General features: G+C 43.9%; 1 protein-coding gene and 1 long non-coding RNA gene across 11 annotated transcripts in view; one reads left to right on the forward strand and one right to left on the reverse strand.

The window, feature by feature from the left end:
* Positions 1–881: 881 nt before the first annotated feature.
* LOC138266829 (uncharacterized) lies at positions 882–22,319 on the reverse strand. Its single transcript, XR_011199732.1, has 2 exons — positions 22,191–22,319; positions 882–1,079 (listed from the first exon to the last, which is right to left on the reverse strand). It is a non-coding gene; the product is annotated as an uncharacterized lncRNA (long non-coding RNA).
* A 34-nt stretch (positions 22,320–22,353) lies between these two features.
* GPS2 (G protein pathway suppressor 2) overlaps positions 22,354–24,661 on the forward strand; it is a 31,526-nt gene continuing 29,218 nt past the window's right edge. For 2 of the 10 annotated variants that reach the window (XM_069215507.1, XM_069215515.1), the window contains exon 1: positions 22,376–22,516. The gene's annotated coding sequence lies outside the window, so the exon portion shown is untranslated. Of the gene's footprint in view, positions 22,671–24,661 lie in introns of all 10 variants that reach the window. The other 8 variants (XM_069215506.1, XM_069215514.1, XM_069215513.1 and 5 more) reach the window with 8 other exon arrangements.

Consider the following 24,661-nt stretch of genomic DNA (forward strand, 5'->3'; position numbering starts at 1 on the left):
TAGTGTTCCTCCACCAAAATGGTATAGGCCTGTCGGTGGAACAAATTTGTGGCATAGTGTACAAGTTGTTGACTCCCTCTCTACCCTTCTACCCTTCTATCAGAGGTCCTCTTGTTTGTTATTTCTAACAGGGCTCTGCTTTGGGCACCCTCAAGGGTAACTTGTTTGCTTTCCTTAGATTACCTGACCAACCCTGCTTGTTTTAGGTGAAGGATTTTACACATATGTTTCCTCCTTCAACGTTCATAATGCCCCAATAGGAGTTGAACCGGTTTCTTAATTTTCTGATGTGTGCTCCCTTTGAGCCACTTCATAATTGTCCACTTAGGCTTCTCACTCTAAAAACAGCTTTCTTTGTAACCATCACTTCTCCCCCTCACGTGAGTGAGCTGAAGGCCCTTTCATCAAAGCCATCCTTCATTTCCATCCTTCCTGACAAGGTAGTGCTTCGTACCAGGGCTCTCTTTTTTTTTTTTAACCAAGAGTGGTTACGCCCTTTCATGTAGGCCAATCCATCACCCTGCCTATTTTTTTTACGCACCCTCACATCCTTCTAAAGATTAGAGACTCCACAGCCTGGACCCTGAAAAAGCGTCGGCCTTAATCATATTAAAGACTTCTTGGTTGACAATCAACACTTTGTGGGTTATGTAGGTGCAAAGAAAGGTTGGGCAGTGCAGAAGAGGACCATCTCCCGATGGGTTGTTCTCTGCATTAAAATGTGCTATGCATTGGCTAAGAAGCAACCCCAGTTGTGTTTGCGTGCTCACTCAACCAGAGCAACAGTTCCAGTCGTGGACATTTGTCAGGCAGCAACGTTGGTGTCTTTGCACACGTTCAGCAAACAATACTGCCTGGAAGTTGTGAAGACACACTTCAAATCAGGTTTAAACAAATTCTTCTTTATTTGTTACTTTATAGCAGTATGTTGGTTCAATACAGGTGTCGATGTCAAGCACTCCTCCTCCAGCCCGTCGTCCTTCCAACTGCCGCCCTTTGAACTTTCCTTCCCTGGTATTCCTCTCTGAGGTGGATCGAATGTAGGTCTACACTTGATGCACGCACCACACATCTTCTCCCTTATTAAGCAAAAAAACGAATTATCTTATTACTATTATATTTTTTCCTTCCTACATGGAACAGAAACACACATAACAAAACATACATATATACATTTCCTAAACAAGGAATACCCTCATAACCACTTATTATCTTCCCATCACAAACTCATTAAAATGTCTAGGTAACTTCCGTTCTCTCTGACTTTTCCAAATAGGTAGCGTACCATTCTCATGACACCTCTGCTCACTCCCATCACCTCCACCTGAGGACAAATCATCCGATTGCAACATGGAATTGTCTCCCCATAAGTTTCATCCTGCTCCTCGCGTCTTCTCCCTTCAGGAATACTATGAGCTTTGAATAAACTCAGATGCAAATTGCGTATTCTCCCATCTTTAAACTGAACAGCTACATCCAAAACCTTCATAACCTTCACACGACGCGACCTCCGAGCAACCTCTTTATGTATCAATCCATGATTCTTTACATGCACATACTGTCCAGCCACCTATTTTGAAATTTTTTTGCATTGTTAACTCTCTTCATCACTTTACTTTGCTATTCATGCACTTGTTCTCTCATAGCACTAAAACCATTTCCAGCCACATTCCTTTGTTTCTTGTTTTTTTTAACCACCAGGGAATTAATCTAGAAGATGGTTTCTGACCCCTCAATAGTTCAAAAGGTGTTTTCCCAGTGACAGAATGTGGTGTAATCCTGTAAGACAATAACATACTTTGAACTCTCGGGGAGCAACATGGCGTCAGCGTCGGCGTAACTGCGCTCTCGCAGTCCCGCCCATCAGGGGAGCCGAAGGCACGGCGGCCGCGACGGCCGTAGCAGAGCAGCCGGGCAGGATTAGCCCTAGGAGGCCAGTATTTCCCCGTGGCATAAACGGCTGCGGCGGCCGAGGCGGCCGTTGCGGTGCGGCCAACCAGACGGCCAGAAACGGCCGGACGGTGGATCGGGGCCGAACTCGGCCCGCTTTCTTCTCTCTTCCTCCCCCGCGATTCTGCCTCCGGGGGGAGTGGAGGGTGTAGCAGCTCCGAGGTGGCCGTCACGGAGCGGAGCAGTGAACCGGGCCGATCTCGGCTTGTCTGGTTTCTTTTTTTTTTTTTTTTTCTCTCTTTTCCTGCACGGAGGAATCAAGAAACTGCATCAAGTTAGTGGCGTTTGGGCAAAAGCTGCACGGTGAGGCTGTACAAGTGTTTGGACAGTCCTTTTGCGACCCCCCCAGGCACAAGGGGTTGAAGAGTCCTTTCCAGAACCAGATTTTTGCAGTTGTGTGGACCAAGGAGAAAAAGATTATCGGGATGAGAACTCTGCTTTCACCCAGATGAGCAGACTGGTGAATCACCAGGAGGAAAACCAGGAAGAAGAGCAGACAGACAGTTCGGATGGAAATCAGGCGGAAACAGTCATTCCAGGTGCGCCCCATTCTACAGTAAGGTGGAAAGGATAAAAAATAAAGGGGAGAAAAGAACAATGGGTAAAGTGGAGAGGTAAAGGGGGGAAAAAAAAAAGAAGAAGAGAAAGGGGGGAAGAAGGGGGAAAAACGAAGGGGGAAATAATACTAAGAGAGAATAAATATCTGAGATCTCAGATGCTGCAAAATAACTCCGGTTTGCATTTATATACCCCCTTATGGCTCTGGAAAAACTTGGCAAAACAAATAATCGCGGATTCAGCCGTAGTATCGTCCGGGGTAAAAGGACTATTTAGGCTATTGGCACATGTACTAAAGAACAAGATGCCTCCCAAGCCCTTCCGGAATCTGGGAGAAAAGATAGAAAAGATAGAAGGTGTAAAAGTGACACGGGCTGGCCGAGGCAAAGGAGAACTGACGGGAACTAATAAACGCCTGATGACAACTGCAGCTAAACCAGCCGGGGAAAATATGTTGAGTAGCGTTAAGACAAGTGAGAATATTAGTATTACCCCCCCGACTGAAATTAAGGTCAAGGGCAAAAGTCAATCTACTATCATAACTTTTCTTGCAGGGGGGGCACAGGATATACGGCCTGCTCATTTAACCCCCCTCGGTGAGATGGTAGGAATAGACTCTCTTCCGAACAGTAGCAGCATAAGCGGGGGTAAAATGAATAATGATCCTCCTGTGAACTTTAAACAAGGCACGGAGAGTATGCCTGAGGCGGAAGACAACCAGACGGAGGTAAAGGAAAAGAAATCCGGCCCTACTGCCGAAACTAGGCAGCCTCAAGCACAACAATATGACTGGTCTGAACGATTGGAACATCAGGAGGGGGAAGGAGGTGTATCTATATTTAGACCTTTAACAGAAGGAGAGAACCTATATAAGACTGTCTCAAATACCAAAAACCCAAGTAAAATGGCAGGAAAAGACCCCCAAGCGGTGGAATGGGGGAAAGACAATAGTGATAAATTTTACTCTCTGACGGAAGAGTCTGATCTCAGCAGTGGCGATCATAGTCTTGGCGGGTCTGAGGACAGCGAAACATCGGAGACAGAAAACAAAACTTCAAGCAATGAACCTACAGTTCGACAGCTGCGCCGACAGCGTAAAGCGGTTAACACACGGCCTTGTGCCCAGGGGCCCCTAGAAAATGCGCTAGCCTCGGGCGGTAGAACTTTGAAATGGGACTATTCAGGTATCGGACTCACGGATTCTTCATCTATAACTATTCAGGGCTCAGCTAATGGCAACAAGGAATCAGATATAGGCCCCCCCACTTATGGTCCGTCGGCAATGGGGGCTGAGGTAGGAATGCTGCAATCAATTTATAGTTCAATTAAAGAGCTGCAGACAGAAACTAGGATTGAAAGTCGACGTGCAAGGGTGGCTACGAAGAAACTACAGGGGACAGTGCGCAAAGTAGCAAAATCATGCACAGAAATTGAATCTAAACTGTCCTTAATGGAAGAAAGGATTGTAGCAGTCGAGGAGGATGTTGTCAATCTTAAAGAACAGAATACTATGAAGGACGAACAACTGACGGACGTAATGTGGAAATTGGAAGACTTTGAGAATAGGCAGAGAAGGAATAATCTCCGAATTTTGGGCATACCAGAGGGGCTAGAGGGAAACAATATAAGGACATACATGATTAACTTTTTGCGCAATGCCTTCCCGGAACTAGGGAGCTGGAGTTGGGAGAATGAATTGCAGCGTGTACATAGGTTTCCGTCAAACCGGCGAGAGGGGGGCCAACGCGCGGACTCTAAATACCCTAGGGCAGTTTTAGCTTATTTTGGGAATTATTTATTACGGCAGGAGATCTTGGATAAAACCCGTCCAAATACCCCTCGCACTGTTGATGGGGTGACTTTTTTCACCCGTCCTGATTTTTGTCATGCCACTGTGGAACGGAGATGGCGGCTCCGACAACTTATTAAACCAGTCCTAGAGAAAGGCGGGGAAGCGTATTTACTAGCCCCGGCTCGTCTCAAAATAATATTGAATGGGAAAACAGAAGTATTCACGTCTGAGATTAAAGCAAAGGAATATGTGATGGGGGGCAGATAGCGAAATAAAGTTACTTGGAAAATCAAAAGTGCTCCAGTAACTGGTGGGTGGGGGCGCACAGACACGACGCTAACATTCAGGCCATGAGTGGTCTGATTGCTCCACAGGATGGTGGGCCAGTCTCGGGGAGGAAGGACACTCGGGAAGGGGGTGGTAGGGACTGGCCTGGGAAAGGGAGGGGAGGGAGGAGGGGCGGAGGTTGGGGAGATGGGGGAAAGGGTAAGGAGGGAGGGGGTGCGGACGAGGCGAAGGAAGAGGGGAAGGGGAGGGAAAGGATAGAAAACAGGGGAGTAAAATGGAAAAAAAGGGGAGTAGGAATGCAACAAGGGGAGCAGCAGAAAGCAGGGGTAGGAGAGATAGAAGGAGGTGGACAAATCGAGTGGGAAATTCAAGAGAAAGTGCAGTTAGATATAAAAACCTGTGAGAACAAAAAGAGAGAAAGGAAACCTGAAATAGCAAATGGTTAGACTTCGAATTGCCTCGATTAATATATGTGGGTTAAATGACCCTCGTAAAAGAAGTAAAGTTGCAGAGGAACTTAAAACTTTTAAAGCAGACATTTACTGCCTACAGGAGACACATGTGGAATATAAGAATGATGGAATTTTGGGCACACTCGGTATGAAAGTAATTGTTCGATCAGAACAAGAGGGTAGAACTAAAGGGGTGGCGATATTAGATCGGACTAATAAATTAAATTTTACTAGGCAGAAGGCGGATAGGGGAGGGAGATGGGTAATTGTAGAATGTGGCTATGGACATGGTAGCTTTACACTTTGTTCGGTATATGGCGCGGTCACGGATGACTCAACAGTGTTAGATACCCTGGCTATAGAATTAACAGGATGGGCCCCCCCGTATATTCTATGTGGTGATTGTAATCTTAATGGATCCTGGGAGGGATTACAGGATGTTTTAGCTCCTACAAAGAAGTATCAAGGGCGGAAACCCCGAGTATATAATGCAATGGTCGCTATTCAGAAAGAACTAGGATTAGTGGACGCATGGGTGAGATTATGTAAGCCAGATCCTGGATATACTTATTATTCGGCCCCACATGTGAAAGTAGCACGACTTGACTATTTTCTGATCTCTCCTGTCTTATTAAACCAGGGTAAGATGGAGCTATATCCGCGGGTTGTATCAGATCATAATCCTTTAGTACTAGAATTGGAATTGGATGGGTTAGAACCAAAGGAGAGGAGGTGGACATTTGAAAGAGGACTTCTTAGGAACCCGGAATATTGTACACACATGAGCAAGTGGTTAGCTGAATTCCTGGGGTTTAATCAAGGGACAGCTCCGGTAGAGATAGTCTGGGATACTTTAAAAGCCGGAATACGTGGTGAAACATTGAGTTTTAGCATGATAAAGCAAAAAAACACCCAAAACAGAGTTAAAGATCTTCGAATGAAATTAAGTAGGTTGGAGAGACAACTGGCTTCAGCAATAGAAACGGGGGGTGATGTAAAAAAGGCCCAGGAGGAAGTTGTAATAGCTAAAGCTGCAATTAACGAAACTCTGACCCAAAAAATAGCGGAGAAATATTTAGCACAGCGTTCATTAGGATATGAGTTCGGAGAAAAAGCAGGACGTTTATTAGCAATACGGGCAAGCCAGAAAACAGCATCCGGGATTATTAGAGGGATTAAAGATTGGCAAGGACAAATGGTTGTTGAAGTGGATCAAATTAGGCAGGTTTTCCACAGATACTACACGGAATTATATGATGACACATCTATATACTCAGAGGAAGAAATGTTAAAATTTTTAAGCCACATCAAAGTTAACAAACTAACGGAGAGTGATATCCTAAGCCTAGGGGAACAGATAGATATCTTGGAAATTGATAAAGCTTTGGGTGATTTAGCCATTGGTAAGGCCACAGGTCCCGATGCAATTCCTCTAGAATTTTATAAAATATTTAAAGCCATTCTGCTTCCGGTAATGTTAGAGCTGTTTACTCAGGTGCAGAGTGGAGGGGCAATTCCTCCATCATGGGATACGGCTAATATAGTAATGTTTTTGAAAAAAGGGAAACCCGCATCAAATCCGGCGTCATACCGGCCAATTACACTAATCAATAGCGATACTAAAATATACTCAAAGATATTAGCCGCTCGACTATCTCTGGTGATTAGGAAGATAGTTTTCCCTAGACAGCATGGGTTTGTCCCAGGAAGGGATACCACCGATCATATTCGAAGAGTCATAGCACTTTTGGATGCTACAGAAGTGGATGAGGAACCGATGGCAGTGGCATTACTTGATGCGGAAAAGGCATTTGATCGGGTGAGCTGGAAGTATTTATGGCATGTATTGGAGTATTATGGGCTAGGGAAGAAATTTATTGTAGCAATAAGGGCCCTATATAGATCACCGGCAGTAAAAATACAACTGATGGGGGGACAATCGGAGAGTGTCCCGGTTAAGAGAGGTACTAGACAGGGATGTCCATGCTCGCCACTCTTGTTTGCTGTATATATAGATCCTTTGCTTAGACAGATCGAAGATAACAACAAGATTCCACCAATTCATAGGCAGGGATGGGATATAAAAGTACTAGCCTATGCAGATGATATTGCTATATTAACTCCCACCCCTGATCCGGCATTGAGTGAGGTTGAAAAGGTGGCAATGAAGTTCGGAAGATTCTCTGGTTACCTTCTAAATAAAGATAAAACGCAGATACTGATTAATCAATACACTAGCACTCAGGATACTCGAAGGGTGGATCATGCAGTATATCTGGGCATAGATATTACGCCACAAGTAGGAGAAATTGTTAAGTTAAATCTGGATCCCATAATTACTAAAGCAAGACAAGATATGTGCAGATGGAATAATTTACATTTAACTATTATGGGGAGGTGTAATATGGTAAAAATGATTTTTCTCTCTAAGGTGCTGTATTTGTTTCGGGCTATACCGTTGGGCTTTAATAATCCTAGATTTAAAGAGATAGATAGAGTGGTTATGAGATTCATATGGGCATATGGTAAATGTAGAAGAGCAAGTAAATTTATGTCTCTCCCCCGAGAAAGGGGGGGGTGGTCTTTACCGAATATAAAATTATACCAAATGGCAGCAGCCTTTCAGTATATGCGCCCTTTATGGGGTTCCAAAAAAGAAGGGATACATGAAGAGGACTGCCCTAATATATATGAGCTGCAGATAGGAGCAGCAGCTAATGGGTGCCTGGTAACATTTCATGAGCCCGGGTACTACAAGAAAACTCGGTATAAGGTATTGGAGGCGGCCTATAAATGCTGGCGGCCATGGTATAAAAAGAAAGGATTTGGCAGATATAATTGGTATACCATGATAGAAAAGAATCCATTGCTCCCCGACATATTTAAAGATAAATTTATGGCAAGCTGGGTCTCTGTAGGAATAGAGAGGCTGGGGAATCTCTTTGACAATTCCGGGGTTAAGGCATTTGGTGATTTACAGAAGTGTTATGGTTTAGAGCGGAGGGATTTTTTTAAATATCTACAGATACGAGACTTCCTTTTAAGGAAAACAGGAGGGGTGCAGGGATTTAGGAGTGTTCAGGTGCTGGATGATATTTTGGCTAATCCTAATATATCAATTAGGTCAATCTATCGATTACTAATGTCAGAACAGCCCGATGACTTAGAGAAGAATTGTGAAAAGTGGAGTAAGAAATTGGAAGATGGGAGTAAAATCTTTTTAAGGTCATTAGAATTAGGACACACTATTCTACTTTCCTCCTCCCTCCAAGCGCAACATTATAAAACCGTATTTGATCTGTATCATACCCCAGCTCATCTTGTCAAATGGGGCAGCTTGCTGGGAACAAGCTGTCCAAGATGTGGGATGTATGGAACAGATATTATACACGTCATGGCTACATGCGGGGAATTGAAGGATTTGAAGGAAGGTATTCAATCTGTATTGAAAGAAGTTCTGGGATATGATTTAATCCTTTCCTCTGAGGTAATGGTCCTAGGGGTTAGTGGCGAAACGGACAATCTGTATGAAGCATTTATTTTTGTGGCCATGGCAGTATTTCGATTGTGTATATCATCCGCCTGGCTTAATGTCCGACCTCCGTCCTGGCAGCAATGGTTGGCCAGATTATTGGCTGTGTATCATCTGGAGATAGCATTATATGAACGTAAAGGGAAACATGCAAGGAGGAAAGGGAGGGTAATTTGGGGGGCATTTCAGGATTGGATGTAAGCTCATAATAATTAAATGTTTAAATCAAAATGGCATGTCATCATGTAAAGAGATGGTCATGTGTCTCCCAAAGGTTTATCCCCTGCTGGGCTAAAATTGTTTTGTTTTCTCATTTGTATTTGTTGTATGATACCTTACCTTTCCAAAAAAAAAAATTAAAAAAAAAAAAAAAAATTAGAAAAAAAACAAAACATACTTTGAATGGCCTCTTTCCAAGATGATTTAGATGCCAAAGCTAACTGTATTGCTTCCTTGATCACCTTATTAAATCTTTCTACTTGACCATTACCCTCAGGATGATACAAATATTCCCTCACATGATTTACACCACAGCTCTTCAGTGGAGAAGTGTGGCACAATGGTTAGAGTGGCAGACCCTGATGCAGAGATCTGACCCGGGACCAGGGTTCAATTCCCGCCTCGGTGGGTCCTGGGCTCAATTCCCTTGGACCAGATAATTCTTGCCTCTGTGCCTAATCTAATTAATGGGTCCCACTCTGTAACTCTGGGCAATAGCTTGCTTAATCTCCACAACGGCCCTGACAGTGCTTGGATGCCTGGCTTCACCCTGGGGTTGCCCAGGAGTGGGCACCTCACAGGGAAAAGCCAGGAGGGGTTCCCCAGCGGTATGCGTACAGCGCCTTGAGACCCTAACGGGTGAGTAGTGCGCTATACAAGAGCAAAGTTTAAGTTTATGTTTTACGTTTAAGAAGGATTGCATTTTTTCAGAAGTAAGTTGCACCCCATTGTCGGAAACAATAGTTTCGGGAATGCCTTCCCTAGCAAACACATCCTTAAGGAACTCAATAACTATCAGTAGTTATATTGCCCACCATTCTAACTTCTGGCCAGTTGGAAAAATATTCAATCAGTACAATAGCATATGCTTCTTCAGTAGGTAAGGTAACAAACAGGCCCATAAAATCTATTGCAACCTTACGCCATGGACCATCAGGCAGTTCTACCAACTGTAATGGCACCACTAATGGTTTCACCGATTTATCACTCAGCATACATTTATCACATTCTCTTACCCAACAGTCCACCATGGCATCCAGACCTGGCCACCAAAAGATCTCCTTAATCTTCTTTCTAGTACTTGCCATGCCACCATGTCCCTCATGTACCACCTTAACAATAGTATCACGCATACCATAGGGTGGCACAATTTTATCACCCCTCAAAATAATGTCATTCGACACAGACAGCTCTTCTTTAACCTTCCAGTATGTACTGCATTCACCTTGCAAACTACGTAGTGATGGTCACCCCCTCAAAATAAAATCTTTCACTTTCAACAAAATGTCATCCTTTTGCATTTCCTTCACCCACGCACATTCAGATATCTCACCATCCATTTCCCCTTTTTGCAGAAGCAACACATCCTTGTGAGTAAATGCAACTTCACACTCTCCACCATCAACCTCCTCAACACTTCCTGGAGACAGTGGTAAACAAGATAACCCATCTGCTACACAATTACTCTTCCCTGGCAAATGCACAATCTCAAAATGATACATTTGTAGTTTTGAGACTAATCTCGCCAACCTTGGAGTAAGGTTCCTTCTGCCTTCTGAACTCAATATGTTAACCAGAGGCATGTGGTCCATACAGACTTTAAATTTTCGCCCCCATATGTACATTCTAAATTGTTGCACAGCCCAAGTAGAAGCCAACGCTTTCTCGATCACTGAATAGTTCCTTTCTGTGTGTCATAAAGTACGAGATGCATATGCAATTACCCATGAGTCACCTTTCTTTTGTTGAGACAATACTGCTCCAATTCCATATCCATAAGCATCCACTGATATGGTACATTCAGCAGTCTCATCAAATGACTTCAGACAAGATGCATTCACAATGTCTTCTTTTATAGTTGCAAACTCCTTGGCATGTATTAGTTTCCAGCAAAATGTAGTATTTTTTCTGAGCAAAGCACAAAGATTTTCCACCTTGGATATAAAATTTTCCACAAAGCGAGAATAAAATTCAGCTAATCCTAAAAACGAGACAAGTTGTTCCTTACTCGTAGGTTCTGGAGCTTCACGGATAGCATTCACATGACTAATATTAGGCCAAATACTGTCCTTGGAAATAATATGGCCTAAATATTCCACCTGACTCTCACCAAATTAGCATTTTTGATCTTTAACAGTTAATCCGAGGTCTTTTAGTGCCTGCAACACTCCCTTCAAGTTACTGTCATGCTCCATTTTATCCTTCCCATATTCTAATACATCGTCTTGGAACACCTTTGCACCCTTTACATCTGAAAGTATTTTGGATAACTCCCTTTGAAAAACTGCGGATGCACCAGCTCAACCAAATGGCATTCTTTTATACTGGAACCCCCCCTCTGGTGTGATCAATGCCGTGCAATGTTTAGACTCAGGATTCAAATGTATTTGATGGTAAGCACTAGCCAAATAAATTGTTGAAATAACTGTAGCATCTCCAATTGAGGACATCAATACCTGCAAATTGGGCAATGGAAATGTGTCTACCCAAATCGCATCATTTAATGCCCGCAGGTCGACACGCACCCTAAGATCCCCGTTAGACTTCACTGAAATTACAGTAGGAGAAACCCAATCAGAGCACTATGGGCTCAATAATGTCCTAGTTACACAAATCCTGTAACATTTCCTTTAATTTCCCTCTATAACTTAAGGGAACATTATTCAACTTTTGTCTCACTGGGACAGCATTCTGTTTTAATACGATTGTATGTTGCAAATTTCTCATACTTTCCTATTGACCGCTAAAAACTGTTGGGAACATCTTCTTTAAGTCAGAGTACAAACTATTCTGCAACCATTCCACATCCACTGTATACACTGGAGGGTTAGCACTAGGGTCCACTTTCAAACCCAATTCACATATATGCGGCAAACCTAAAATTGTCGTACCACTTTCAGCTATAAGTATCTCTCCTCAACACCTCTTACCCCTCCCCCCCAAACTCAAAATTGCGATTGTAGGAAAAATGAAAGCAGTAATTATGTCCTGAATAACTACACAGACTTATTCTAGTATTTTGCTATTCTCTTCCAGGCCATAACAGATTAAATAATGGTTTTCCCATAATAGTATACCATGCACACGAGTCTACCATGACTTCCACCTGAACACCATCAATACTTAAACACCACTTGGAAACTGATGGTCCTTCCCCTTAATATTACTACTTTGAATAATTAACACCATATTCTGCATACCTTCCTCAATTCCATCGTCCACGCTCTCCACAACCCAAATTACTGTCTTCCCAAAACCTTTACACACTTGAGCAAAATGTCCTTTTTTCTTGCAAGTACTACAAATTTTTCCAACAGCAGGACATCCACTAAAATTTGCAAAATGTGAGCTGGCACCGCATCTGAAACACACTTTGACATTGTTATGCATCCAAGTTTTGTTGGCCCCACCAACAGACTGTGTAACAACTTTTTTCTTCTGGTCCTTATCAACATTATCACCACTCACATTACATGCGGTGCCATTATCCTTGACTTCATTCCTCATAATTTGTATGCACCTCTCTGTTGTCTCAATACTTCTTGCCACTTCAATAGCAGTTTTCAAAGATATTTCTCCTGAAGAGCATCGTTTCTCTTGTATTTGCTTAGATTTAGTCTTCTTTAATAATTGATCTCTTACAACTTGGTCATATGATCAAAAGCAAAAGTTATTGCAAGGCCTCTTAATACTTCCATATACTAGTCAATTGATTCATCCACTTTTGGTTCCCTGGAATGAAACATATATCTTTCCATAACCACATTGATCTTCCTACCATACCTTTCCTGTAACTGTTTTAACACACACTTGTTCACATCTTTTCCATTCACATTCTCTACTGGTGGCATTTTTTTTAATTCCCTCAAACCAACTGCCCCCAATTGATGTTTAAGCAATGACAAATGTCTTTCTGATGAACGTTCACCATCTTCTAATGCATCCATGTACGCCTCAAATAAGTCCAACCATAATTCCCATTGAACAGGAGGATCTCCAGGTTCATTTTTTTTTTTTAAATGGTGGAGGTTGGATACTAGACACCCTATACAATAGTTCAGTATGTATAAATATGTAAGAATAACCACAAAAACAAATTCTTAATTAATAATAAAATAAACCCAAATAATCAAGACGAAATGCGCCAATACCGCTGGTCTCTTAATGTCCATATGAGTTGCGAAATCAACAGGCACCAAGGTGTGCCTATCACCGATGCTTCAGTAAAGGCACAATGGTGTGCCTATCACCATATGAATGTACAGGAATTTTATAATATATTATTCCAGTAAATATTCTGAAAACATTCTATAACTTTGACAGGCACAAGGTGTGCCTATCACCGGTTGTTCCAATAATTATATAGGATGACAGACACTATGGTGTGCCTATCACCGTATAGCAATGAAGATGAATGAAAAACTCCCCATTCCTCAAAGATGGCCGCCATACGTGCTTTTAATAGGAATTCGGGCACACTGTTACCCAGAATTCCATGCTCCTTCGCTGTATCCGATAGCAGGAAAAAACATCTTTAAAGTGCAGAGGATCACTGCGGCTGCACAGCCTTAATGCGAAGTGCTGATGTCCACACGTGAAAACAGACTAACAAGAATAACCAGCATTGCATACAGCACATGAATCTGGAATGGGCGGTACCAACTGCACAGCACCTACGCTGACACTGCTCCTGTCCGCCTCGTTGCCATTGTGAAGACGGACTTCGAATCAGGTTTAAACAAATCCTTCTTTATTTGTTATTTTATAGCTGTACGTTGGTTAAATACAGGAGCCGATGTCAAACACTCCTCCTCCAGCCCGTCGTCCTCCCAACCGCCGCCCTTTGAACCTTTCCTTCCCCGGTATTCCTCTGTGTGGTGGATCGAATGAAGGTCTGCACTCGATCCACGCACCACATACAGTCAGGTCCGCAGGGACAACTTTTTTTTTGCCCGTTCTGTCCTGCAGAACTTCGTAGTTTGACCTTGGTTCGCAGACCCACCTTCAGGGATGGTATTGCTTGGGTTTCTATTCTAAGGTAAGGAATCTGCAACTAGAATTCTCTATCAGATGAACTAGTTACTTACCTTTGATAGTGCATTCTCTGATGAGAAGGACTTGAGTGATAGTCCTTCTGGTGTTGACTGGGAGCCACCTGATGGAGCATGCGTAGGGTGAGGTACCAGGCAGTCAAGACTTTGTTTAGCTGTTTCTGCATAGATAACTTGCTGTCCAAGATGATGCTGAGGTTGCGAGGTGGAGTCTATCGGGGCAGGGAAGAGCAGAGTTCAGCAGGCCACCAAGTGTTGTTCCGTGGCAAGGAGTTGTTCCCAAAGATGAGAACTTTGAACTTGAAATTGAGCTCGAGACAGTTGTCCTTCATCCAGTCACCAACGTTCATAATACATCTGTAGAATTTGGTTCTGGTAGTGAAGAGATCTGCTGACTGCAAGAGGATGAGTTGGTTGTCGCTGGCATAGGAGATGTAGTTGATGATGTGTAAGATCAAAAGGTCTTGGCTAATACGTCCTAAAAAAAATATTCTGCCATTGGCAGCTAACCTCCTGCGTTTGACGAAACAAGTTAAGAAAGAAAGAAGGCACAATTAGAAAGACGGAAAGAAGGAACAAACAAGGAAGGAAAGATAGAATGAAGGGAATAAAGAAAAAAGAAGGAATAAAAGATGCAAATGAAAAACAAGAAAGGAACAAGAGAAGAAAAGAGAAAAAAGAAATAAAGAAATAAAGATGGAAACAGGAGAAAGGAAAGAAAGAAAAAAAGGAAAACAAGGTAAGAAAAAAGAACGGAAAGAAGGGAAGGGAGAAAAGAAAGAAGAAAGGGAAGCAGGAAAGAAAGCAGTTAAGATGAAAAGGAGACAAGAAAGATGAGAAAAGGAAGAAAATGGAAAGAAGTCAAGATAAAAGGAAGGAAAGATGGAAAGAAAAATAAAGGAAACAAGAAAAGGATAGAAAGGAAGGAAAAAAGAAAAGGAAGAAAAAGAACATGATAAGAAGGCAAGAAAAAGAAAGCACAAAAGGAAGGATAGAAACAAAGAAAGAGGTAAGATGAAAATAAATTGTTACAAGTGCTCAAAATTAAACATGATAAAGGCTGATTTTCTTCCTGAGCCAAGTTTATTAAAGGCAGATTGGTGAATTGAGCGCAGAAAAACATTGTTCAGAAGAATTGCCAGGCTAATGGCTTTATTTTTATGATACTGAAGCTTTTGGTTTGTGTACTGCCTGCATAGTAAAAAGAGAATATCCTAATACAGAACGGTTTTAAATTGACATAGTTTTTCTATACTATTAAATACTAGTAGTCAAATAAACAAAGGTTACTTCAAAAGGAATTTACAACAGCAATGGGAGTAGATAGGGACTTCTAAAGCTGGAATGTAACCTGTGCTCTCATCTGGTGGAGAGCATCCTACTATCACCACAGGCTCCAAACACTAAATTAAGAAGTAAATTAAAAAGAAAAAAAACACACTGCCACAGAAGGGAAGTACCTTGTGTGTGGATGTGCTCATTGTGAAAGAGCAAAATGCAGACACTTGTAGTTAAGCAGTGACTTAATTAGGCTGACCCATTGCCCCATGCTGTGTGCTGTAGTGGACAGAAGCAAAATCTGAATAACACAACAGACCAACAGAAGACAGGTGGTTGAAAGCCTCTTTAATTAAGTATATTATACATATAATTTATTGAAATCAGAAGGTCTTGGCTAGCATCAGATCTGAAAATACTGAGTCTCTGGTAAACTAATCTCCAACTAAAACCGATCCCAAACCTCCTGTCATTCAGTTAACAAACAAAATGAACACTCCTCTCCTTTTACCTCAAACTCTCCCTCCTCCACTAGAACAACTGTCTCCTATGCTTTTACATTAGTAACTTGAAAACTTTTTTTTTTTTTTTTACCCACTCGTGCTCCTTAAACCCACCCCTAATGGCACACCTTTCTTGCCTGTGTCAATTGTTCTGCTGCCTCATGTGGCACTGGAGTGCAGATTAGGTTCCATCAATAAAAAAAATAAAAAAAGAGAAGGACTTTCCACTCTAGGCGTTGGGCGGATACATTGAAATAAGCCTGTGAAAGTTCACATACAGCCAAGTCCCTTCCAGAGGAGCCAAGGTGTGAAGAATTCTGCTCTCTCTGAACATCACCAGCAGAAGGAACGGATAAAACGTGGAAGGATCCGTATGTGTTGAAGGATAGTGGAGAGCCTGGATTAAATCCCTATCTGAAACGGGAACATCTTTAACAGAATTGTAGTAGTAATGTCCAGCCACGGCTTGAAATGTTGCAATTATGGTTTAGAGAAAATAGTTGTTGTTTTTTTCTTCTCCAATAAAGTTTTCATTTCCTATAAAGTAATTGCCAGGGGTGTCCGAATAAAACTGAATGTATTTCTTTCAATTATGCAGTCCGAGGCCCTGGAATTATATCATGGGTGGATTTTTCATGCTTATTTGAAAAACGAGGACGTGACTTCATAAGCCACCACCTGCCACGTTATTTCACACCTTATCTCTCAAACAATACAAGGCAAGGGCAAACTGCCATCTCTGGAAAAAATCGGAGGGTGTTGGGTACCCTGTCTTTTGGCAGATTACTCATTAAACAAGCACTGGAAAAGTCAATCTGTCTGGTATTAATGTGCCAAGAAAGTTATTCATACATGGTGTTGCCTACGCAAATGCTGTTTATCAACATAAAGTCAACTCTACTTGCTCAGACAAGGCTGGGGAATAACTAGCAAAAATATTGCGTTCTGTATAGAATGCACACAGAAGATAAAGAATTGGATGAGACAAACAGTGTGATGCTCGTTTGTACTTTTCAGATATAAAATAGTCCATCATGCAGTCCAAGAATAGCACTTCCCGTAAGGCAGCATGATACATCATAGAGCCAACAGAGTAATAGGGAAGATGGGAATCCTCACCTGGATGAAGCCAAAGCCCACTGTATGCATACTTTAAAGAATATATAACAATAGGTCTTCAACTAAATACAGACCTCAACCTGTGTTACAGAAGTTACTCACTGTACCTTTAGATTAACACTTCTTCCCACCTATCCCTATTAAAAAAAACAAAAAAAAACGACTGCTGTAAACAAAACAAACATTGGCAACACCTATTAATGTGTTGATCTATTACTGAGAGAAAGGGCATAAAAGGCAATTTGGAGTGGCCAAAATAAAACATTCAGAAAATGGCAGAGGTGTTATAATGGCACAGTCGGCTAAAACCCGCACTGCAAGGACCCGTTTTTCGTCTCATCCTTGGTGGTATAATTCAGTCTTTCATCCCTTTGAGGTCGATAAAATTAGTGTCCTTGCGTTGGATACAGTAATAAGCTGCCAAGACAGCCTTCTGGTGTGATATGTACATGTGTATGCGATATTATGAAGCAGGCGGTGAGAAAAGTGGGAGTAAGGAAAGTACAGAAGAGCACAGCACTTCACTGTCAAGAAGATATGTAAAGAAATTCTTAACAGCGTACTGTTGAGAATGGAGTGATGAACATCACTTGGGACAGAAAGTAAAATAACATTTAGAAAGGAGAAAATCACAGTGAACGGGAGGAGGAGTGTTTTGGCTATAAAAAGGAAGACGGTAATTACAAAGGAACAAAAAAAACAGGTTAAATCAAAAACAAGTTTTCAATCCTACATTGATTTTCTGTGCTTCTTTTATTCGTTCTTCCCTTCTTTCCTTTGTTCCTTCTTTCTGCTTTGTGCTTTCTTCTAATCTTTCTTGCTTTCTTCCTGCCTTCTTTCTTAAAGACAGGAGGCTAGCTGCCAATGGCAGAAAGACTTTCCCTTGCACCTCAGGAACATTGCATTGCTCTGGGAATTCAGAAAAGGACTCAAGACATGGCTGGTCGAATGAACAGAGCACCACAAAGCATGTAGCAACTTCAGTACCTTGAGTCCCTCACAGGTGATTTGCCACGCTTTATAAATTCTGATTGATTACTAATAGTATGTGTACAACATACTTATATGTGTTTTCAGCCACACTTCATCCATTTGTCTCTGGTTGTGTCATTCACATTTTTCTTCAACCCACTCAAGCATGCACTCAGTGGGCAGTGCATTAGCCCACTTCAGCCACTGACACAATGAGTTGCAGCTTGCTGCCCTTTCATAATGATCAGATCCACACACAAAGTAGTTTCCTTTAGTGTAATGGAGAGCCATGGTGCGGTCCTGCCCAAACAGGGACGGGACCCTACAGACGTCAAATCATATAGACCACTATCACTTTTAAACACTGACTGTAAAATCCTGGGCAAAATATTGGCCAATAGGCTGGCCCCTGTCATTCACACACTGATACATGAAGATCAAAACGGCTTTATTCCCAAACGTAATACATTCCTAAACATCTGCAGATTAATGGGAGTGATGGGAAGTACCCCCCTGGGCGCATATGATGAAATGGTACTATCATTGGACATCGAAAAGGCCTTTGACACCTTGGGATGGGACTATTTATTTGACACTATGCGGAACATGGGAATTGGCCCAAAATATATACAATGGATACAGACACTGTACTCCAGGCCACAAGCACGGGTTAGAACAGGCAGAGTGGTATCCGATAGTTTCCCGATCGCAAGAGGCACTAGACAAGGATGCCCCTTGTCCCCCCTATTATTTGCTATCGCTATGGAACCTCTGGCCACCCGTCTGCGATCAATGGAGGAGGAATGGGGCATATTTAGGAACGGGTCAAAGCACATAATATCTTTATACGCAGATGATGCCTTAATATATCTACGCAGAGGAAGTGAGACAATCCCTTCAGTAATAACACTCCTGTCTGAGTTCGGCACAATGTCAGGACTAGTAGTAAACTGGCGAAAATCGTGCGTGTTTCCCCTGATCGCACGGACACTGTCAAATAGGGCAACAGCCTCGACCGGGCACTTGAGATGGTGCTTCGACTCCTTTAAATATTTGGGGGTTCAAATATACCACAAATCAGAAGACCTTAGAGATGGAAACCTGGGGAGAGCACTTGCCTCCATCAAGGGATCTCTACGCTTCTGGGGCAAACTACCATTGTCACCACTGGGCAGAGTCGCAATAGCAAACATGCTGATACTCCCTCGACTCCTGTACTACTTCTCTGCGTTGCCAATCCTGATCCCCAAGAGTTTCTTCCGCGACCTGAACGGCGCACTGCTGCAACTTATTTGGTCGGGAGGTAGGGCACGTGTCGCACTCACCACACTACAGCGCCCAGTGTCTGAGGGTGGCATGGGAGCCCCAAACTTTGAGCGCTATTACGCGGCTGCTCAGCTCCAGTGGATACTAAGCTGGATACACAGGCCCACACTCGCGGAATCGACTTGGGCACTGGCGAACCTAAGTGATAAGCCACTGATTGCCTGGATGACAGCCGGAGCACCGAGGGGAGTGGCCGACAAACCACAGATGCTGGTGGCGCACGCATGCTGGAAGAGATATATCCAAGGCGGCCGTTGCACACTCCCCTACTCCCCCCCTTTTACAGCTGGGGGCGCTCCCTGGCTGGGCAGGGAGAGATAGGAGAAGGTCGTTGGTGGTGTGGGCAGAGGCGGGAATAGAGAAGATAGGCGATTGCTTCGAAGAAGGGAAATTAATGAACTTTGAACAGATACGTGACCTCACTCTAGTAAACCCGGGTCAATTCATGACATACCATGCCATATGCCACACTATAAAGAAGACGGGGGGACAGGGGACCAAGAGCCTGTGACCTCCCCAGTACTACACCATATGTTACAATATGACAGCCAGCTGCAGATTGTGTCGAATTTATACAAAGCATTGAATAAGTACTCGGTACCCACCTTAGAAAAGGCACTAACTAAATGGAATGAAGTGCTCCCACTCCCGATCACACGGGAGGAATGGCCTCGCGCCCTACTACATACCAGGGGAGTCTCGAGAAACCCTAGGTTCCGATATACGCAATTTAACTACCTACACCAGACGTACCTTTCACCAGCAAGGATTAAACAAATGTTTCCCAGCCTGGACCCAGCCTGCCCAAGGTGCCGAGCCCCGCTGGCACATTTCTACCACATGGTATGGGACTGCTCCCAGGTGCGTGGGAAATGGTCCGCAATAGTGGAGAAAGTATCGGAATTGACGGGTCTGGCACTTACAGTAGATCCTAAATCCTGTCTGCTAGGTCTGAGACAAAGAGATAAAAAACACAAACACTTACATAAGTTTACAGACCTAGCTTATGCAATGTACAAAAGGCTGATAGCAATGAACTGGAAGTCGCCCACTGCCCCGGACCTGACGTCCTGGCACGAAACGATACTGAGATGGGCCAACGCAGAACTGATGGTACTGAGGAACACAAAAGTGGGGACCCACCGGCGGACGGGCAGGGAGGTGTGGGAGACCTTAATAGACAGACTAGACGCCAAAAGCGACGAGAAACCGCCTTGAACTAATGCATATGATAATTATCAGGCAGCAGTTAGCCTGATGGGCCTGCTCCCCCACCCAGCACGGGGCTCAGCGGACTCGAACCACCGGGAGGAATGGCGCCCCCCGCAACCGGCTGGTCCGCCGGGGGTGCTCCATAACGATCACTCACAGAAGAGTTAATGTTCCACACAGAAAGGCAAGCCACACACCCTAGACCCACACTCCATCCGCCCCGGATCTTCCCTAATGCAGCACATAAACATCAGTCTTGTCACATATATGTATATACCCAACGCGTGATAAAGTGTGCATAACAACTTCTAGGCAAGCGACTGTTTTAGAAACCATTCTTGTACTCCTTATTGAATGACCGATAGTGACCCCAGTTAAGTTGTTGAAGTTAAAGCGTTAAACTGTGTATTAACAGCGTAATTGATTCAATATATGTGTACAATGTATCTGGCAAACGCTGGGAACAGAACTAAAGTGAAAAATGCAATAAAAAAATATTTTAAAAAAAAATAATAAAAGAGCCATGGTAACGTATGCTTCTTTTGAGACCAAAAAAGCATTTTTGCCTTTAGTCAATATTTTTTGATTGACGAACACCTAGCAACTTCCCAAAGTTCTGCAAAAGCTATGACAAAACGAGAATTACCAAGAAGCTAGCAGGCAACATCAGACCTCTTGGCTTTGCCAATTGTTGTCTATTTACTTGCATTTGGGATTTCAATTTCAACATGTTTGTGCTACAGTTAGTATAGTTGTGGCCACATGGGGAGGTTTTCAGCAGAGTAGTCTTTTTACTGGTTTGGTTGGCTCTGTAGATGATTTGAAGTGTATGCGTGCTAAAATGGGGAACCAGTGAATATCAGTGTGGGGGGGGGGACATGGAGGTACTAGCGTAGGCTGGAGCAGGCATGTGCACCTGAGTGGAAGGCAGACTTTGATGAGGTGGGGTGGATTCGAGAAGGCCAGAGGGCAGCATGTGTCAAGCCCAGGAACTGGCTGTTGGTACACAGGGTGGGGGGGATAAGCCGTCTAGTTGCATATCGCAGAGAACTCGTACATCCTTGATAGGATGATGCCCAGTCAGTTAGCTAGTGTATGCCAGTGGCCGATGGTGTCCTAAGAAACAACTGCGAGGCAAGTGCTGTACGACCAACATAATTCCCAGGAATGTCATACATAGAATTAAGACCCGTGGGCATGAATGACATCATAAGGAACTTTTTTATTTTACTCAACGTATTGTTTTATACAAGTCTTGTTGGGCACCCGTTTGGCTAAAAAGGGAGAATCATTTTAGGGAGCGTTTGTTAAGATCTTTGTGGGTGGGAGCGGAGAAGAATTCAGTGAGCGGCATTGTCAAAGGGTACCCAGAGATCAAGGGGGCGTAGGGGCACGGAGGAGGGAATTATTCTTGTCTGTGATACCGAGGGCATATCAATGGTGAGTTATGTGCTAGATCGCGCTGCAGCTCTGCGGATCCTCATTCGGTTGTCTAGAAGACAACAGCAATCGAGGCGATCCCGGACCCATCAGGTCAGCCCTACAGAAGCACAGAAGGTTGTAGGAGGGGCAGGCGGTGGTAATGTCTCCTGCTTCTAAGTGGAAGGCCTCAGTTGGTAACACGGGATGATGGGAAGGCACCAATGGGCAAGAAGTCAGGTGATGGTGAAAAAGCAGTCGAGATAAATAGATTTGATGTCGGAGAAGTGCAGCAAGACGTTGCCATGTAATGTTGTTTTGATGGGATTCATGATGTTCCCTGGTAGGACTCCATGTAGGGCCTTGGGGGCTGCCGGTGCGAGGGGGTGCCGGGAGAGTAATGCTGGGAGAGTCGGACAGGTCAATGGGGTGTGTAATCTTCCTTTTGACAACAAAAGAGCGGTTGATGATGGTCTTGAGAAGAGTGGCATGGCGGGTGACGGGAGAAAATTTACACACCTGCTCTGATTAGGCACGAGACCTATTTTGGCTTGGAAAATAAGTAGCCTCCCGCCTCTGGGGACCCAAGCAGCCCAGACGCCTGCTGTGCTCGTTACGTCACTGACACGCACCAATGAGAGCGCTCTGTTCGACGGAAGTCCGGGAGTGTCGCGCAGGAAGTGTCGCGCTGTGACACAGTGTACAAGCCGGGTGGCTGTCGTCGGCGAAGCTGCGCAACAAAAATAAAAAAAAGCGGCGCTGATCCCCGGGATCCTCCAGCTGCCTTCGGCCCGGGCACGGGCTGGCCGAGAGGGGCGGGCGTCAGCGGAGGGAGGCAGCGTGAGGTACGAGCCGCTGCGCCGTCTGCGAGGCTGGCCTCGGCCCGGGCGACTCTCTTCCGCTTCCCCGCCGGGCCGGGTTCCAGGCCGTCAGCGGGACACTGACAGGTCAGACGAGCAGCCTTCCTCTGCAGGTGTGAAGGGGACTCCTGCTGGTTCGGTATGCGTACGCGTGACATTTTTGTGTCTTGTGCGTGACACTTGAAAGTCAGCTGTGTGCAGCATGCGCTCAAACTACAGAACTACTATATATCCGTACGAGTGACATTTTGGTGTCTCATGCGTGACACTGTAGCGTGACACTGCAACGCCAACTGTGTGCAGCATGCGCTTAAACTACAGAACTACTATATATCCGTACGAGAGACATTTTGGTGTCTCGTGTTTTGACACTGCAGCGTCAGGTGTGTGCAGCTTGCGCTCAAACTGCAGAACCATAACCACCTTTCACTAATAGACCACCAATAGAATTGATCGATTTTAATACATAGTGCAGCTCTTCCATCATGTAACTCATGTGGCTAGCATTGGAGCAGATCTCCCTGAAACATGCTTTGAAGTTCAAAAGGAACACGTACTGTGATTTATGTGTAATGTAAATTCACCAACAGTTCTCCTCGCCCTGAAAGCAGCTGCAAAACCTGACACGAACTGTTCAAAGCTTGCGATTAAATACCCCCCTCCCCGTTCTTTCATCTCTTGGCTTAGCATAGTTACAAACTGAGCAATGGCATCAAACTAGTCAGTGCAAACGTTTTTCTTTAGCAGAGTATTGCATTGTGGGACGTGTAGTTTCACTTGTTGTTATTGTAGAGATTCACTTTTGCAGGTAAAACTACTACAAAATGGGGTTGGCTTGTGTAATGGCCGAGGTGAAAATAAGGGATCCAGCCTGTTTGGTCTTTAATTGAGACCGATCCTAAAACAGGTAAGTGTACTACAGAGGATCATCGGGGGGGGATGGGGGGGGGGGAAGCACTGAAGCACTGCTAATCTCAAACTGGGATAAAGTTGGTTGAGTTCAACCAGGCTTGAGGTCCTAGATCTGGGTTGGATGTCCAAGTGTTGAAAGGGGACCGAGTGCACTGCAGGTCTGCTGTGCTTTTGGAACTCTGTTTTGAGCTAGCAGTTAGTGGCAGATCCAACATCACCAAACCGTTACTCATTGTGGAGTGTTGTTGTCACTGCGGTTAGTGGGTGGCAGCCCGCCCTGCTGTGGTTTGGGGGGGTGGGGCGGTCACTGCTCCAGCGTCTTTGCTTCTTTATGCACTGTGGCTAGGGTTTCCTCAACATTTCCACTGGTTACCTTCTCTGTATTCATGGGCTAGACTACAAGGAGGTCTGGCGGTGACTAGGACACTATCAACTGTAATATGTTTATTTGAGACACTACTGCTTTACTCCTGTTTACCAAGTGTTCTGGCTGAGCAAAGAAATATAAACATGAATAACGGAAGCATAGTGGAGATGTGGTCTAGTTTCTGGGTAGCTAATTGCAGCCCATGAGAGTGGGAAACCTCGACTAAAGCGTTGAGCATGTCCTGAAATGTTTGCTTTAGTGGGAGCAAATTCGGCATAGAGAACTCTGGAGCACTATATGAGCAGAAATGTCAGGCTATGGTGCATATGTTACCTTAGGATCGAATCTCTCTGGTTGTACATCAGGCACGGTAATATTCTGGGTCATAATGTGTTGCCGAGGAGAGGCCCTCACCAGTAATGGGGAGGAAGACAATCCGGGTGAGCAGAGAACTTGTTTATTACCGTCTCCCTAAAAACTCTCTTAATACTGACCCCTGACCTCCTCCAGCACCGATCAGTCTGGTGTGCCCTACTCGACAAGATACAGCAATATTATATTCTCCACTTTCATAACACACAACATTCACATCAAGATAAATAGACTGAGCGGTCACAATTATTTCCCACTCCCCCTGAGATGCATCCTGTACAAGATCACTTGACATGCCGTTAGGCCCATCACCATTTGTAACCTCAAGAACACTAGAACAGAACAAGACACTCCGGAAATCCAGGGTTACTAGTTAACACAATAACTTTAAAAGCAGAAGAATATACTATAAAAGGAATAAACTCACACAAATGTGTGTTCCATCAGGATGCAGCAATATTAGCAAGCAAAAGTGCCAT

The sequence above is a fragment of the Pleurodeles waltl genome, chromosome 12, assembly GCF_031143425.1.
Source record: "Pleurodeles waltl isolate 20211129_DDA chromosome 12, aPleWal1.hap1.20221129, whole genome shotgun sequence".
Classification (NCBI taxonomy): Eukaryota; Metazoa; Chordata; class Amphibia; order Caudata; family Salamandridae; genus Pleurodeles; species Pleurodeles waltl.